Below are 17700 nucleotides of genomic sequence, written 5' to 3'. Positions count from 1 at the left end.
AAAAGGAAAAGCACTTGAGCACGGTGAAATGGCCTGGCTTCTGACATCTTCAGTGGCGTGTCAGTGATACAGTGATGGTTTTTTTAGCTGTCAAAACAAACAGCTGCATTATTTATCCAGGTGATGAACTGCTTCAAAGCAGAGCACATCTCTTGTGTGGAAGAAGGCAGCTTGCACAGGTTGGGCCCTGCTAGTAGGGAGGGAGGGATGGATGGATGGATGGATGGATGGATGGATGGATGGATGGATGGATGACTGCAGTGTGAGGGAAGTGTCAATTGTGCTGGGTGCAGGACTTGTACTCATGTCTCTTGGAGGTACACACAGCAGTGTGAAAGATTGCATCTGGAAATAAAAAAAATATTTTGGTCTTAAACTGAGCGAGTGTTTACCTGGTATTTGCAGGCTTCTGCTTACATGCTGTAAAATTCATGGCCCACTTACAAGTTCCTGTAAAACTAGTGCCTAGAGCATGTCCTGTTTCCAGCCTTAAGTTTTTTGGATATGGATTGTGTGCATTTTGAAAATGGATGCAAAAGGAGATGAAGAGTTAGCATTTATGCAGTCAGTGTCTTTCCAGGTCTTCATGGATTTCAGAAGAACTGTGAGATGATAGCTAACTATATGCACAAAGCACTGCAGTTGGCAAATATAGAAGTATCTTTTACTATCTATAGGAACACAGAGAAATAGACTCAGTGGCTTGAATATAGTAGTGTAGGTTGTTTGTGGCAAACGAAGTACTATCTTTAGGGTATTTAATTTTAATCTGCTACAAAATAAAATCGATTCCACTTCAAAAATGTGAAATAGCTTATTTTCATTTGTTCTCAAACTTGCAGAAGTTTTCAGAGCAGAGAATGAAGTTCAGAGCATTTTGGAGATGAAAATGTCTAAAACTGTTCAATAGTGGACAGTATCTATAAGAAGTGATATGAAATTTTTTCATTTCAGGCAATGGCAAGTGAAAAAGTGCTCCATATGTCAAAAATGTCCAATTTTAATCTTTGCTCTTCCAAGAAGCAAGATAAATAATTACATTTTGAACTGTTGTCTCCAGTGTGGACCACATACTTGGACAGTTTGAGCAGAAGATATCACAAACATCTCAGGCAGTTGCCTAAGCTCTTCCCATGCATGCTTAATGAGTCTCTGCCAAAATATTTCAGGCAGCAAATAAAATTGCTTCTCCTTTGAGAGCTCCTATTGCCTTGTTTCCATGCTCAGCCCAAAGAAAGGCTTTGAATGGGGAGATTATAAATATCTCAGCAGAACAGACATAACACCTACAGTGAAAAGGTAGTGGTAAAAGGAATGAGGGAGATGGTAAATTCAGGATATTTTTGGGAAAGCTGTTTTTTTTCCACAGGGAATTTCCTTTTAGCAGGTACCCTACTGATCCTGACTCAGATTAACTAAGGTTTACATCTAGATCTCTTTTCTAAACCACATGTAAACTTCATCATCAGCTTTACCTGACTGATAGTTCCAAATACTTTCAGCTCTAAAAAAGTATTTCCTTTTAGGTGACATGAAAATTGATTTCTAGTCAACCCAAATATTCTGAGATGCCCATCCCTATGGAGAAGCCAATACTTCAGTGAAATACTATCAGTGAAACCTGGCAAATGCAGAAAAAAAGGGTTTACTCATTCTGCCTACAAGAGCTGTGTAAACAAAAACAAAACACTCTTTCAGGACAGAACATGAAGAACTGGCAAGCAAACACAAGTGTAACGGAGAAGATTTCTAGGTCACCCAACTGCCTAATTGCTGGCAGCATCTCTGGATTTTTACAGCATGTCTCTCTAACATAGTCCTTAGGAAAAAAAAAAAATGCTATATAGTGCAAAATAGTTATAAATCTAAAGCACTTTGTATCCTGTAGATTTGAGCTTTTACCTACAGCAACATTTTTGAGAGACTTGTTCTGCACATTGAGCTAAATAGAGCAACCTATCTTTTCATGACATATTAAAATTCAGTTATGATAACTGCAAAACAATTTTCACCTTCCAACTTGACCTGGAGGACAGTGGTGGTATTACTCACTTTTTTCTAGGGACAATAATGAAAACCCTGGATTTTGTACAGCCTTGTACTTGCAGTGTCCATACAGAGCTGCTATGAAATGATTTAGCCATTTCCATGACTATTGGGATCTTATCAGCAATGTTTGATATCCAGTTTTTTAATAGTATTATTAACACTTGATGGGATGGAACAACAATATTTTTAACCTCTGCTAACAACACGTATTAAGATGAAATACCAGAATTAAAAAGCAAAACAACAGGAAAAATTCCTTAAACCTCAAACCTACAGGGACAATAAATAAGTTTTATTCAGTTTCCTGAACATGTGGCCTTGCTTGCTTATATGTAGAAGTGGTTGTTCTAATGTTGCCTTCCCAATTGTAAACATCTGTATAAAATAATACAAATGTATGTAATTATAAAAATATTTAATGCTTATTTAAGATTTCTTGGTTTTAATCTTTGCAGTCTTTTGGGGTTGAAAGAAAACCATGAAAACCATGTTGAAAGTACCTGTCTTTATTAGGAGAATTTTTTTTTTCCAGATTTGAACAAAAAAGCTTAACTCAGTTTGTCCTTTAATTACTACTCTCCCATGATACATTGTTGATGCTGTTAATAATACTTTCTCTATGTATTAAACTTTGTTATCACAGTATTACTGGGAGAGTAACTGCAATCCATTTAGTCAAAGCAAAAAAAAAAAAAATAATAGGTGAGTTACTGCTCTCTCCAGTGACTAATGCTAATTAACTCTGGCTTCACCTGCACTATAAAAATGAGCACTTTTTAAATGGTTGTGAAACAATTTTGTGACTCAACTATATTTATAAAGTGTATTTCCATTCTTTACCCAAGAAACTATCCAGTAGTTTGAACACTTTACAGATCACACCAGTTAAGGAAAAAAAGTCATATTAGTCAGGTATGTACATTTATTTCTACTTACAAGAAAATGTCAATACCCTGTTCCATGGACACAGGAAGATCAAATTACTCCAGACTTTTTAGGGGTTTTACTTTGCCTTCTCTTATCTGTATCTTTAAGCCTATCCAAGACATCACCCTTTGCTCCAGATGGGCTTTTCCATTGAGGCTCACTGCAATCCTAATTCTGGCACTAACAAAATCTGCTTTATCTGCCTCCAAAATATTTCTTTCTCTTTCATCCTCATGCATTCCTACACACAGAGGTCAGAAGAGCTTTGACATCCATGTAAGTTAGGTTCCTGAGGGTATTTGCATACTTCTGTATTTTGGGTTAAGAATCTGTTTCAGTCATTACCTTTTTGTCCAAATATGCTTGCTTCCACCCAAATATCTGAACATTGGCTCAGTAGCTACCTAAGGCAACCTTAACAATGCTTAATACTAATTCTAATGGTTATTAGAATTATTATAATTAGTTTTAACACTGTTCATTGGCAGTAAGATTATTTTTATTGGTGCTTATAAAATATTAAATATTTTTAAATGTCTAGTTTTTGTGCATAGCATCTAGAGGTCAGAGTTTGTAAAATGGTTTTCATCTGGTCCTCATCCAGTGTAACTAAGTTAATTGAGCACAAGAAAAAAACCTTCTAATGATGAAGGGGAAAAAAAGCAGTCAAATTAATGCAAAGTGACCTACTACATGAGTGTGTATTACTTGTGTGAACTGGCTTGTGTGTCATTTTTTTATATAGAAGACACAAAACTAAACCACTAGCAATGGACAAACTATGGTGAATGTCCCAATATCTTGAAAAGCTGAGTTCTGATTAAATCATCCCCAGGGTATGAGAGAGATTTCAGGGCACAAGCTAAACAAGCAGGAGATGTTTGGTACTTTGGCTGATCATACTCTCTATACTTTCCTGTGCCTGATTGCCCAAACACATTATTCACACAAGGTCATGGCATAGTAATCAGTGCATGTTTCAGAGAAGGCACTCTGAACTCATTGTCTCAGGAGACTAAAAATGTCATTTCACTCTGCCTGCATATATTGATTATTTATTCTCAACAAGTTCTATTACAAACAGTGCTGTGGTGGTTGCCAAATAAACATATCCTAAGGTCTCCTCAGCCTTTAGCCTATTAATTCAAGACCTGACACAGTTCAGATGGGACAGACACAACATGGATGCCTAAATGTCTCATAGGTATGTTCAATTAGATCAAACATGTTTCAGTGGGTAGTGACATACACCAAACCTGTGTGCACTAGAACTACACTGCTATGTGTGTTGCTCAGTCCTTTGAGATGCTGTAAGGATACCCTCCAGGGATTTAAAGCCTTTAGAACACAAGGGAGACAAATGCTGGCTTGCAGTAAGTACTGTTGGTTTGCTAATTGCTACTTATTTTGCTAAATCTTTGGTATTTGTGTATAGCTTGCATAGAGTGGGTAGCTGTGTTCTGTTTCATTCAAAACAAAAGCCAGAAAATATTACACTGTTGCCCTACACTACTTGTGTTATCTTGGGTTGCTATGGCATTGCCACACATAATACAACAATAATGGCAACAGAAAGCAAAAAAGCATTCTGGCCTGTGAGAGTGTTGATGTAAATAGATAATGGAGCTTTCTGTTGTATACCATGATAATAGCAAAGTAATGGAAACAGAGCTGCATGCGATAGCAGTTTTGATTTATTTACTGGGATTTATATAAGGCGTTCTTCATGATTCTCTCCTGCACAAATAATTGCATACAAATTCCTCATGCCAAGATATCAGAGCTGCCATCTAATGCAAGGTCTTTTTCACTTGTCAAAACCATTTAGCTACTGAATAGACAAACCTTCTTTAACTGCACGCTCCTTGTAATCCCAAACCATTTGAAATACTGGCTTTTGGACCATTCTTTTTAAGTCAGGCAAGGGGATGATTTTATTTGGGCTCTTTGCATAGGCTGTTTGCATGTCTTTTCATGTGAAAAGTACCGATGGGCACCCTAGAAGCCACTTGTTGCAGCAATATGACACCAGGAGAGAGACACTTTCCTTTGGTTCTCAAGTTTGGGTCAATGTGAGAATAACTGTAGCCACAACAGACAAGCGGCAACACAGTCACACAACCAGAGAATATCATCAGCATCTTCAACCACAAACTGAAGGCTCCATGGATGACATGAGCATGCTGAGAGACAGATGCACTTTTTTCCTGCAGGATGTTGAGAACTGACCTAATTCTCTGGACTCAGACATGGAGGAGCAATATCACAAGTACTCCTTCCTGACTTCTGGCAGCTCTGCATCTGTCGCCTCTCTCTGCTACCCATAAGTCAGTGACATGCAGACTGATTCCTGTAAGCCTCCCATAGCATGAAAGAACCTGAGTTATTCTTCAAGGTTACCTTTGAGAGTTCAGAATTGCAACGTGGCCAACTTTGCTGAAGGCTATAGGGCATGGTATAGATGGAGTTGTGTGTTAAGGGATCTGTAAGGTTAAAACCTTATATTGGAGTAGAAACCATCTAAGTTTGCCGTCAGCTGAAGTCAGAGGAGGCCTGACAGCATGTTAAGTCTCCACAGGGAGTAAAAAGGTTGAAATAATTTGAATTGGGAGCCCTCCCCCTCCCTAACCAGCTACAATCTTAAGTAGTTTAAGGCTCAATAGAGCAATAGGAGTGCTTTGCATTGGCCTCCAAAACAAACTGTAAAGTGGTGCAACTTGAGAAGCTCTGCTGCGAGTATATTCCCTGGCTGCTCCAGTAAATGATTATATGGGTATTCTGGTCCCAGAATGGGAGTTTCAAATTCAGTAAGAGTCCTCCCCACACCCACACCACAAAAATTTGTCAGTGTTAAAGTCAAATGAGACAAGAAGAAAAATTGTACAACCCACTCCCACCCCTTTTCTAAAATTATTTTTTCTCTAAACATCCCTTTCTACACTCATTTTGACCGCTGGACTGAAAATCTATGATTTGATAAATTCTGTTGAACGGCAATGAGAAAGGTGTCATTCTAGACACCTTGTGAAAGGGACTCCAGGAGCTCTCTGATGCTGGGAGATGGTTTATTTGTGTCTGTTACAGATGGATGACATCTTTACAGAAACAATTTATATGTCAGACTGAGAAAAGAAACTGATGCTTTAAGTTATCTTCTTGATTCATTCAACATAAGTCATCCAAAAAATAAGCTTGCTCAGGAGCATGATCCAAAAAGGTAGAAAAGAAGACAACAAGCTGGTGGTAAAGATGTACAGGAGCCAAAGCTCTTGGAAATACCCATCTGGACCTTGGCAGTGCCCTGGAACTCTCAGGAGCTCTGAACCTCAAGATATCTCTGGTCTCCTGTGCCACAAAGGAGAAAACTGCATGAGTTCACTAGGAGCTGCAATGACAGTTTTATTCCATCACTCTTTGTGAGTCTTTAGATAGGTAGCCTAATAAAAAAAATGCAAATAGTAAAAGCAATTAGCAAGGATTGTCTCTTTTTTAAGGTTTTAAATGTTAATATATATGTTTTCAGCCCCCATAAGTAGTCTGTATATTATGCATCTTAATATGTACCTTTGAGTGATATTAAAAATAGAATCCTGGTCATATGACAAACCAGTTGCTATAGTAACTACATTTTTGCTGTAGAACAGCAAAGTACTAATGTGTAAAATGTGTAAATTATCAGTGTGCAAGAGCAACTGATGTGTCTTCGCTCTGCTACTCTGTTTTAAAATGAATCTTTCTATGAATATACATGTCTCATTCATGTATTCTCATGACACTCTTGTAGCTGGCTCCATCTCTTCTGTTGGCCACCCTTCTATGCTTAAGTGAGATGTGACATTTCAGCCAAAAGAGAAAGAAGCAGGAGAAACACAGATAATGGACCTGATCCAAAAGGAAAAAGCGTATACTGATTTCAATAGACTTTGCCTTTATGCAAACAAAGGTGATTTAGGAGGGATAGCAGAAAAAGGGAGAGTTCACTCATTTTTGCATGCCTGTTGCCACATTCTCCTGCAGAAATTTGAAGAGACATTGCCCTTGATATTGAGGAAAGGTAGGATCAGCACTAACATGTTGGAGATTCCCATAGCAGGCTGAGCATATCTCAGTGAATGTGGAACCAATTTTTGGGAACTTGTCTTCCTTCACCCCGGATTCCAAGTTTCTAGATTTACATGCATGTCAGATGTTGTTTTGCCACGTAAATTTCTTAGGATAGATAAGATAAGCGTTACTAAAATTTAAGAGTGGGTGAAACACTTGGAATGAAGTCCTGGCTTAGATGAAGTCAATAGCAAAACTCTTATAGACACTTATTTCCCCTTTTCTGTTTAGTGTCACACTGAAGAGGGCACTGACCTACTGCCCTGCGGGAGAGTGTAACCCCCCAAAATGCAACAGAGGTATTTATTTTGGACTCCAGAGAGAGGAACAGTGTTTGTAGCAGTGCTGGCTACAGATCAGATGTATTCCCATCCAGGGGGAATTATACCAGTTAAGCAGTAAATCTTTTGCATGGCTCGCTTTAATTATACTAGGTGGCTGTGATACTTTGTTTTATTGGGCTTTCTAGTTTTGCTGTAGTCCACATTTTAAAGAGAGTTAGTTGAACCTGAAGTCATTCGAATTTTAAGGTTTCAAGGCACTGTGTTTTTCATTTTGCAACCACAGTGTAGATGTAATTATAATCTGCCTTGTAACAGCACCTGCCTGAGTGGAACAGTTAGTTATTTACTAACACTCCAGGAGGGACTCCAGATTGAAGGAGATCAGCTGTGTCTCTGAGCTCGTGGGTAGCCCAGTACTAAAATATGGCTCCAGATTTACTGTCTGAGCTTCATGACACAGCCCACCCCCTGTTCTCTATTGCAAGGCAAAGGCTTTTTGCTCAAATGAGACAAACCCCATTTTGTATGCAAATACTTGTTCCAAAATAAAAAATGTTATTTTAAAATCAGAATTTATTTTTCATCTTAAGTCATCAGCAGGAGCTTCCACCTTTCCCTTGGAACTTTTGACAAGCAGAGCTACTGTCTTAAATTCTGCTGTAAAATTATATTATGGGACTCCAACCAAGAATGTTTGTTTTGTAGCTTTTTGGATCAAAGCTTTCTATAAAGTAGTGTTCTAAAATCTACATATGGAAACCAACAGACTTTCTATCAGATTTGTATTTGTGAAATATTGTCTTTAATAGTTTTATGTGACAGCAAACTAACATTTTCCCCATTTCTCATATCATTGTTGCAGTATCAGCTCTATCATTTAGTGTCATATTTTTGTATCTATATCAACAAATTGTGAAATAATTTTGCTGGAGATCTCTTTTCTTTGGCGTGGAAAATTTCAACTTTTGGCATACATCAGAACTTGTTAGGTGGAGATGATGTCTTGGTACCTCCATCTCTCTTCTTGCTCCCGCGGACTTGGTGCTCAGCTCGCAAAGTACTGTAGAGGTGGCAGAGCTGAGGTGGCCCAGGCTCCAGAAAGAGTGTGGGACTCTATCCTGTACATGATAATATGCTATAAAGCTTAATTAATACCACTGTTAAACTTATTTGGATATTTCTATGCTATCCTACAATATTCTTTTGCTTTTTTATCAGTAGTGTGGTGGAGACAAATGTAGTGATAGACAATCCAGCCCAGACAAATAAAAGGCAGCATGAGGTCTCTGACTGCAGTACTTAAAATGTTTTCCAAAGAGAAAACCACTGAATTGTTCTCTTTAAAAAGGCCTTGGGGGGGGGGGGGGGAGGGGGCATTTTGTGTTCAAACATTCACCTGGAATGCTTTTCCTTAGAAACTCTGGATGGATCTCTTGATGGAGATCCCATTGTTTTCTAACCTTATTTTTCTCTTTCTTTTTTTTTCTTTTTTTTCCAAACAGCGACAAAATTTCATGAGAAGTAGTATAAGGAAAACATGCATCAATTATCAACAAAATAAATATGTTATTAAATATTTGTGGTAAGAAATAATTAGGAAAGGTAAGTTATTAAAAATAGCAATCAGGTTCATTATTGTTCATATTGCCACATTATTGTCATTTCCTCAGACTTCTTGTCCACTAACAATAAAAGATTCAGTAATATATTACTTTCCCTTTTTTAATAAGTATGTTAAAGTGTATTCTGCTATATGTCTTCTTACACTTCCTTGGTATTGAAGCTATAGCTCTTATTAATGAGTCACCTTTAACTTGATAAGTCAATTTCTGGAGTCAGAATTGAGTGCTACGATCATTATGGAAGGTTGTGAAATACAGCCCATAATTAGGAACACCTCAGGAACTGCACTGACAAAATAATTTTCTCAGGAAACAATTAATTGACCTTCAAGTTGTGAAGATATGAAGTGGTTCCTTCAGAGAAGATTTCCTGGATTCAGTCTGGGATTTCTAAGAAAAACAAAGACCTGGTTGAATACTCTGCATTAGTTTTCTTCCCTCCTGCTTGTGTCTCCTTTGTATGAGGGATCATGATTTTGCTCAGTGATTAGGGTATTCCTTGTCAATCCCTGGACTATTGTAAGTACAACAGGATTTTTCTTTTATTCTGTTTTCCCATTTCTTCCTAAAAAACGACTGATTTTAAGCTATCATGAACTCATGCCAACATGGAAGGGAGGAGATGCCAATGGAGAAAATTTTTCTGATATTAAGAGAAGAGTCTAAACCTTTTGTTTTGATCCCAAGGTTCAACTGCTTCAGCTTTGCAGGTATGAGACCCTATTTTTCAAATGGGGAGTAGAAAGCTCACAGATGCACACATTTTGTCATAAAACTCTTCACATGTAGCTTACATATGGTAGCTTAAGTTATGCAAAGCTTTAGAAATCTATAGGAATATTCAGGGAATAGTTCACAACTCAATGGAGATAAAGACAGCAGAATCTAGCATTCAATTTGCCAAATATTCTGAACAGAAGCCAGAAGTCCATTTACATATAAATATATAATTTATAATGTGGAAATGCTTCAAGGCCTTGAATGCAAATGCTTTGGATTTTTCTGGGGAAAAAAAAGAAAAAAAATTCTTTTCATCCTCTTGTCTTTTGTTTCAATTAAATTGTGTTCCACTGTTGCATGCATTAAAATAAATTAAGAGGGCAACCTTTTCTCTCTTTGCATACAACTGGCATATAAATGACACTTCCTGCATGACATAAAAACCTCAGATAATTGTTTTATAATTAATTTACCTAAATTAATTTAACAGATAAAAAATTGCATTATTTTATTATAAATGTGTCCAATTCATTTAGAGAAAATAAACAGAATATAGTTTATAATTCCAGCCTTTTTCTTCAAAATACCATTCCTCCTGAAGACTAGATGCTTGGGATTTTTAGCTACTGCTGTTTCTTTTTTCTTATTACTTTTTCTGAGTATCAGTGTGCTCTGGATGTTGGCTGGGTCAAAAAGATATAAATACAAAATATCAGATCTGAGAAAATGCTTTTGTAAATATTTTCAATATTTTTAATTTTGCAACTAAAACTTTATTTCTTGTTTATGTTCAGCTGCTATTTTAATGTATTTAGTTTGCTGGCAATACTAATGACAAATAACTTATTCATGTGAGGAAAAAAATTCTGGCTTTAGAGAAAGAGCTTCTGATCACAGGAATTTGTTTTTCAGACTATGGAACTGAGTATCAAAAGTGGAGATGTTTTACAATAAATTGGGTTGCGGTAATTTATTCAAAACCAAAAGTTCTTCAGCAAATACTTTGATGAATGGTTACATGAGAAAACCATTTTGCTGGTAGATCAATCCCAGCTAGGAAAAAAAAATCCCAACAGCTTCCTGCCATGTCTACAGCTCAAAAATAAAAGCTCTTTTCATGTGCATATAGGTCTCTTGAATTCATCGATGAAGAAATGGTGGGTTGTAAAAGAATGGACACTAAGAAGAAAAGGAGCATTTAAGCAGATTAAGTAACTGGAAGGATACAGTATATTGTCTGTTTGACTATGAAAATGTGTGCCTTTTATGAGAAATAAATATTTGACCATAAATTGAAAAATATATTTTCCTGATACAGATTGTGAAAGCAGACAATCCAGAGATAAGGGAGATGTAGAATCACAGAATATCCTGAGTTGAAAGGGACCCACAAGGATTATCGAGTGTAACTTGTTGGCTCTGTGCAGGACACCCCAGGAATCACACCAAGTGCCTGAAGGAGTTGTCCAAACCCTGCTTGAACTCTCTAGGTTTGGTGCTGTGACCACTTACCCAGGGAGCCTGTTCCAGTCCCCAGCCACTCTCTGGATGAAGAACTTTTTCCTGATATCCAACCCAAACCTCCCCTGACACAAACTCAGGCCATTCCCTCAGGTCCTGTCACTGGTCATGACAGTGAAGGGATCAGTGCCTGTCCCTGCACTTCCCCCTGTGAAGATGTTGAGGACTGCAGTGAGGTCTCCTCTCGCTCTCTTCTTGGCCAAGCTGAACAAGCCAAGTCACCTCAGCCACTCCCCACATGGCTTTCCCTCAAAGCCCTTCACCATCTTCACTGCCTTCCTTGGGACACTCCTTAATAGTTCAATGTCTTTTCTATGTTGTGGTCACCAAAACTGCCCCCAACACTCGAGGTGAGGCTGCCCCAGTTCAGAGCAGAGCAGGACAATCCCCTCCCTTGCTCAGCTGGCAATGCTGTGCCTGATGCACCCCAGGCTGGCACTCCTGGCTGCCAGGGCACATTTCTTACTCACCTGAAAACCTGAAATCTGAAACTTTTTATGTGAACCCTGGTCAAAGAGAACCTGAGCTTGGAATGTGGCAATCCATAGGAGTAGATGGAAAATTGCTCAAAGGAAATGGAAAAAAAATAAAGTTAGTGCAAGACTTTAAATACTAACAGTGTAATAAACTGTTCAAAAAGAATACAGCACACAAAATAGCACATTTGGAATAAATTTGTTTTTGAGAAGACTAATAAACACCTTATTTTCCACATGGCAGTTATAATGGTAATCATCACACTTAGATTCAGAATGGACAAACAGCTTCTTGAGTGTTGCCAGGAGCTGTAGGGCTGTGCTGTTAAAGGAGACTTCAGCCACAGCTGAAACAGCCAGCCAAACATAAGAGGTTTGCCTGGTGCAGTTCTTTCTGGACGTGGTGGCTGTCAGTAAGTTTAACATAAATATTAGGAAGAAATTATTTACTGTGAGGGTGGTGAGGCACTGGAAGAGATTCCCTGGAGAAGCTGTGGATGTTTAAGGCCAGGCTGGATGTGGCTTTGAGGAAGCTGGTGTAGTGGAAAGTGTCCTGGCCAAGGTGGGTTTGGAACTGGATGATCTTTCAGGTCCCTTCTAACCCAAAACATTCTGAGATTCTAATTGTGCAGAGATTCTAGATGGACACAAAAGGGAAAATATTTCACAATGAGAACAATCAGCCACTGGAATAATCTCCCTAAGGAAATGGTGGGTTCCCCAACACTGGATAGGATGCTGGGCCATGTTGTCTAGATTGTTTGTTGGCCAGGAAAGTTTGGACTAGATGATAGTATTCTATGATTCTATGAAAAAGCAGAAAGCTATTGGTAGTAAAGCTAACTAAAGAACAGAAAGAAATCCATTCTTCTTTGCAGGGGGGTGAGGTTCAGATTTATCTATGGATCAGACCCAAAATGTTTTGGTTTTCCTATTTTTTGCCAAGGACACAGATGAATAATTATTCAATAAGAGCTAATTATTGAATCATTATTCAGTAATAAAAAATATTTCAAGGTTCAAGATTCAATAAAAATCATGGTACCCAAAGGAAAAAGAAGAGAATCTGAAATCTCCACAGTTGAAGTAAAATAAGAATCTGGAAAGTTTAGTTTCATTATGCATCAGGAGTAAATATGAACTTAATTTTCAATGACACATGAAACAGTAAGAGTTTGATAGCTGTTATTTTTATTAATTGCAAGGTGGAGAGCATGGATAGAGTGTAGGAAGTATAAACCCATATTAAGAAAGGAAATTGGGATATGGGCAATTGCAGGTTCTGACTGACTTATCTAAGAAGTAGGGTAAGTCAAATCTGCTTGGACTTCAGCAGGGCATCTCACATAGTGCTCCACTGGATTTACTAATTGCAATAGGGAGAATGGGGATTAGAAGAGAATTTAGGAAAAAAGCTAAAGAGCTGAATGAGGACAACATAATCATGCAACGGCTCTTTCTTGAAGGGGATCATCAGGCTGGAAGGAGCTACTGTGGTTTCTTGAGGGATCATTAGGGACTGATTAAGGATACCTAATCAATTGTCATGACCATCATGGGCAAGAGTGTTTTTGCAGCTTAAGCACAGTACCTATTTCTCTCAAGACACTTGCTGCTCAGTATGCTGTGATAAATAGGAGACAGCTACTCTGTTTCACTACAGGTAGTTAGATGCATGTGGGCACAGTAAATTATGTGCTCAGGTTTTTCCTCTGGTAACTATTTCCTCCCCTCATACCTTTCCTTAATAGCTTTAGTAATGACAAAGGCATAAAAAGTGGCAGTGTGGTAATGAGACAAAATTGGAGGTTTTGTCAATATGGAGAAGATCGAAACATAATGCAGGAAGATGTGTGTTACCTAGAGGAATGGAATAGCAGAAAAGAGCTGTAATTCAATAGCAAAATGTGCAAGGGCAGTCACTTGGAGGGGCAACTAGGAGGAATTCTCTGATAAGCTCAATGGCAGGAAATGGCAGAGGAGAGGGAGCAAGATACCCTCACTGATTTCTGGATATGTCTGAGAAATCCAAGAGACACTTCAAGAAAGTGGCAAGCTCTGCCCTTAGATAAATCAGCTGAGCTGCGTGTCTCCCCCTAAAGACGTATTATGAGCATACAGAGAAGTTTTTGCAGATTCTGGTCATCCATATTAAGACGGTTAAATTCAAACTGGAATTATGGTTGTTGGGAGGAATGGTGGATCACTTTTATGAGAAGAGATTGGATGATCTTGGTATGTTTGCCTCATAGGAAAAAGAACTGGGAAGGAACATGTTATTGTCCAGCAGGGAAATAAAAAACAGGAAGTGGAAAGTATATTTGAAAATATGACAAAACTGATTAAAGGCAATAGTTATAAACAGACCAGTCCATACATGAAGGTAGAAGTTGGAATGAAAAATTGACAGATTATTTCAGAATAAAGTCTTGAAATTTCACAGAACTTGAATCCTCATGTAAAATATAGGAATAAAAAAACACATAAAAAGATTCATTTTTTAAAGTTGTAGGTTTTTAAAATTGTTTAGAGATGTAAAAATCACTTTATACAATGTGGTTCTCAGTCTCAGCTGACAAGTGGGTAAAATGCTCTAAAGACTTACAGAGGAAGAAGATGAGAGAATGGTTCAGGTTGGTAGTTCCAAAGTCTTGAGCAGAGTTCATGCCTGCTGATGTGATGTTTATGTTGATGTTGATGTTCTTTCAATGTTCTGGTATCTTGTATCTCAACCTTCATATCCACTTCTATTACTGACATTCTTGGCAATAATTAGTTGTGTGCTACAATGCTGTGCTTTCTGTGGAAGGGCTAAAAGACATGCTGAAATAGTTTTAGGAATTAAGACCACAGAGATTTCTGGGATGATATTTTAGCATTTTTAAATTAATTTTTGTGGTGATTTTTTTCTGTTCTGTCATTTTAAGATGCATAACAGAATATTTTAATGCTGTCTTGTTATGTGAGCCACTTGAAATTATTTTTGTTGTTATTTACAGAACTCAGAATAAAAGTTAGGAAGATATAAATCCATAAGTTCCATTAAAACATAGGTATTTTCAATTTCTAGTGGCACTAATAAATCTGTCCCTTTAATTTTGAGCAGATTAAGTGTGTCAAGACTTTATCTTCAAGTCATTATACACAAATATATATATATATATATATATATATATATATATTCTTGCCCTGTAATTAGTGTAGGTAAACCTTTGTTCACTTTCGGTGTATTACTTAACGGAAATTATTGTTCTGAATTTTTAATGCTTCTAGCATTACAGTTAATGAAAGCCAGATGGAGTCCCAGCCGTGACCAGAAGTAAAAATCCCATTAACTCAAGAGACACAGGAGTAGATCCACAGTCCATTGGAACCTATCAGTAACTTGTAATCTTTAATGTTTGGAAATACGTTTATTTCATCTCAAGGTTAGTGCCAAAAAATCCTTGGTGGCTTCATCTGAAAGTTGTATGACTCAATGAGAAGTTAAATGTGAGATTTTAAGAAAACAAGAGTGAAACAAAAAAAAAATTATGCTTACTAGTAATGAAATACTAATGTGATCTCATAGAGAATTCAAAATTCTAATAGGAATCACCTGTGATGAAAGGTGTAGTGGAGAAGGGTGCATGTAGATAAATAGTTGGAGACTTCAAGGTCTCATTGCACCATAGAGCAAAATAACGTGTTTCAGAAACTGGAACACTGACAAGTGAAGATTTAAAAAGAATAAACCATCCAACACACTGGAAACTACATGTAAACAAGAGGTCACATTGCAAAGGGGTTGAGAATGTGGCTTTCAGCAGGCAGAAGAAAAAAGTTTAAAACATGCAGTGTAGAAGTCTATAGTGGCCTTACACATGAATCAGTCTGAAGGCAGAGAGCTGCCTTGACATCTTAGGTACATGTAGTGTAGACCAAGCAGTTGTGGAACAGCAGGAATGGCAGAAGAAGAACAATTAACATTCTTTGTCAGAATGAAATATTTGTAAATCATAGTAGGAATTAGATTTGCTGATGTAGGAAATTACTTATTTGGAAAAATCCTCTAACTGGAACACATTGCTTTTCAGTGAAAACTGGAGAAGTTAAAAATGTGCAGTTGTACAACTTCAGGGGGTTTGTCTAACTGACATCCTCTTCAGGTGTTTAGATTGCCATCAAGGCTATTGGAGTGAGTCATCAGAATTGTGCCTAGGTTTTGTATGACACATAGAGCACCACTTCTGAAATAAATACCTAAATTACTGCTAAATGATAGCTATTACATTCAGGGCAATAAGGATGCAGAGGACATCAGAAAAGACATCAAATGAGAGAAAGCAGGTGACTTTCAAAGTCACTGGAGAAATCTTCCAAGCCTATCACCTCAAAAGGGTTAGGAAAACTGGACCCTTGGAGCCTAGCTGTGTTGAAGGGCTTTGGGAACAGGAAGAGGTGGGAGGTGACAAACTGCAGATCTTGACTTTGTGTGAAGCCATTTAGAGCAGGACAGAAATTGCAGTGGGCTGGGAGAAGGGCTCTGGTGCAGCACGGGTGCATTGCAAAGATATCAGGCACTATGGAGGACAGTTTTCACCCACCCTTCTACCCAAGGGCCCCTAAACCCCTGCTCACACCATGCCCTCTCTCCTGTCAGAAACGGGGCAGCTGTGCTGTCGTCCATTTGTAAGGAGCACTGCACTGCTCAGCATGTGGGGATGCCTGCCAACTGGAAGTGGGTGAATTTCACTAACCCCAAGTTTTCCTGTCAAAGGGAGTATTTACATTCATTGCCTTTAACACACAAAACTATTTCAAGCTTCAATGTGAATAAAGCTATTTTTTTCTAGATGCACAGAGTGTTTGCCATTGTTCTATGTACCTCGTCACATCTAGTGTGTAAAAATGCTCTCAGTGGAAATACCTGGAACAAAACCAATGCGGAAGCTGCACACATACTTCAAACACCTGCATATCACAAAAATTTAACAGTGCCAGCACCAAATAGTTCTGGTTTATCTCAGAAGAATGTTTGCAGCTAATCCTCTCCTGTGGACATAGATAAACATACTGCAGCTAATACATACTTATCATAATTCAGTGGAGACATTTCAGAGTGCACCACTTAACTGCTTTTCAATTTCTTTTCCTGTTTTGTCATTACCATTGTTGTGGAGATTTGGGTTTGGTTTCTTTTTTTTTTTTCCCTTAAATCTTGGTTTTTGTTTGTTTGTTTTCCAAATCCTTTACAGGTGATTGTTTGGTCCCTTCTTGGAACTAAACAGTGTACTTGAATTTTCTCTTACTTTCACTGCTGCTTCTCTTAGCATAGAAATCTTCAGAGCTGTGGGAGAGGTACACATAGAGCACTTAGTTGCATTGTAGGCTTCTTAGACTCTGTGACAGCACTGCTAGAGTCACTTTGAGCACTGCAATTTGAATTACATGTATGTTATCGATATTTATTCTTCTGTGGGACCATTGGTTTTCTTAGTCAGATTTCAATTCTCATTTCCTGTTTTCATTCAAACCAATTTAATGCTATTTATTCTTTGCCTTTCTTTTAAATGTAGGAAAAGTTCAGATCCAGAATCATTATAGATCAAGACATATATATCAATGGAGCAGTTTGCATTAGCTGCGCCTGTACTTTTCTGTCTTTGTATTCTTGCTGTAACTTCAAACATGCTATTCAATTCTCCCTCTTAAGATGGTATTCTTCTCCTGCATATCTCCTGAATTTCTGCTCCACAGAATTGTTCCACAGATTGTTTTAAATGGTTTTGAAGTTTTGCTTATGTATCTTGTGTCCCAAACTTTCCGTCCGCTCAGTCATATGGTTGTACTATCTCTGAGATTGATCTTCTGTTGTGAAAAACAGATATTTTGTCTCCTGCATCTTCCTCATAACTATATTGTTGTAGGGTTAATGCCAACCTCTAGGTAAGTAACTAGGCTAGAAGGCTGTGTATGAGTGCCATTCCTCTAATGGGTCAGGCAGTTCAGTTGCAG

The 17700-nt window shown here is 37.9% G+C and overlaps 1 protein-coding gene across 1 annotated transcript in view; it reads left to right on the top strand.

Moving 5' to 3' along the window:
- TRIQK (triple QxxK/R motif containing) overlaps positions 1–17700 on the top strand; it is a 138978-nt gene that overhangs the window by 96993 nt on the left and 24285 nt on the right. The window contains exon 5 of the transcript XR_014952995.1: positions 8867–17700. This exon is cut by the window's right edge and continues 24285 nt beyond it. The gene's annotated coding sequence lies outside the window, so the exon portion shown is untranslated. The remainder of the gene's footprint in view (positions 1–8866) is intronic.

The sequence above is a fragment of the Lonchura striata genome, chromosome 2, assembly GCF_050655825.1.
Source record: "Lonchura striata isolate lonStrDom1 chromosome 2, ASM5065582v1, whole genome shotgun sequence".
Lineage (NCBI taxonomy): Eukaryota > Metazoa > Chordata > Aves > Passeriformes > Estrildidae > Lonchura > Lonchura striata.
The sequence above is the reverse complement of the archived record's forward strand: the minus strand, read 5'-3'. Positions and strand labels throughout refer to the sequence as shown.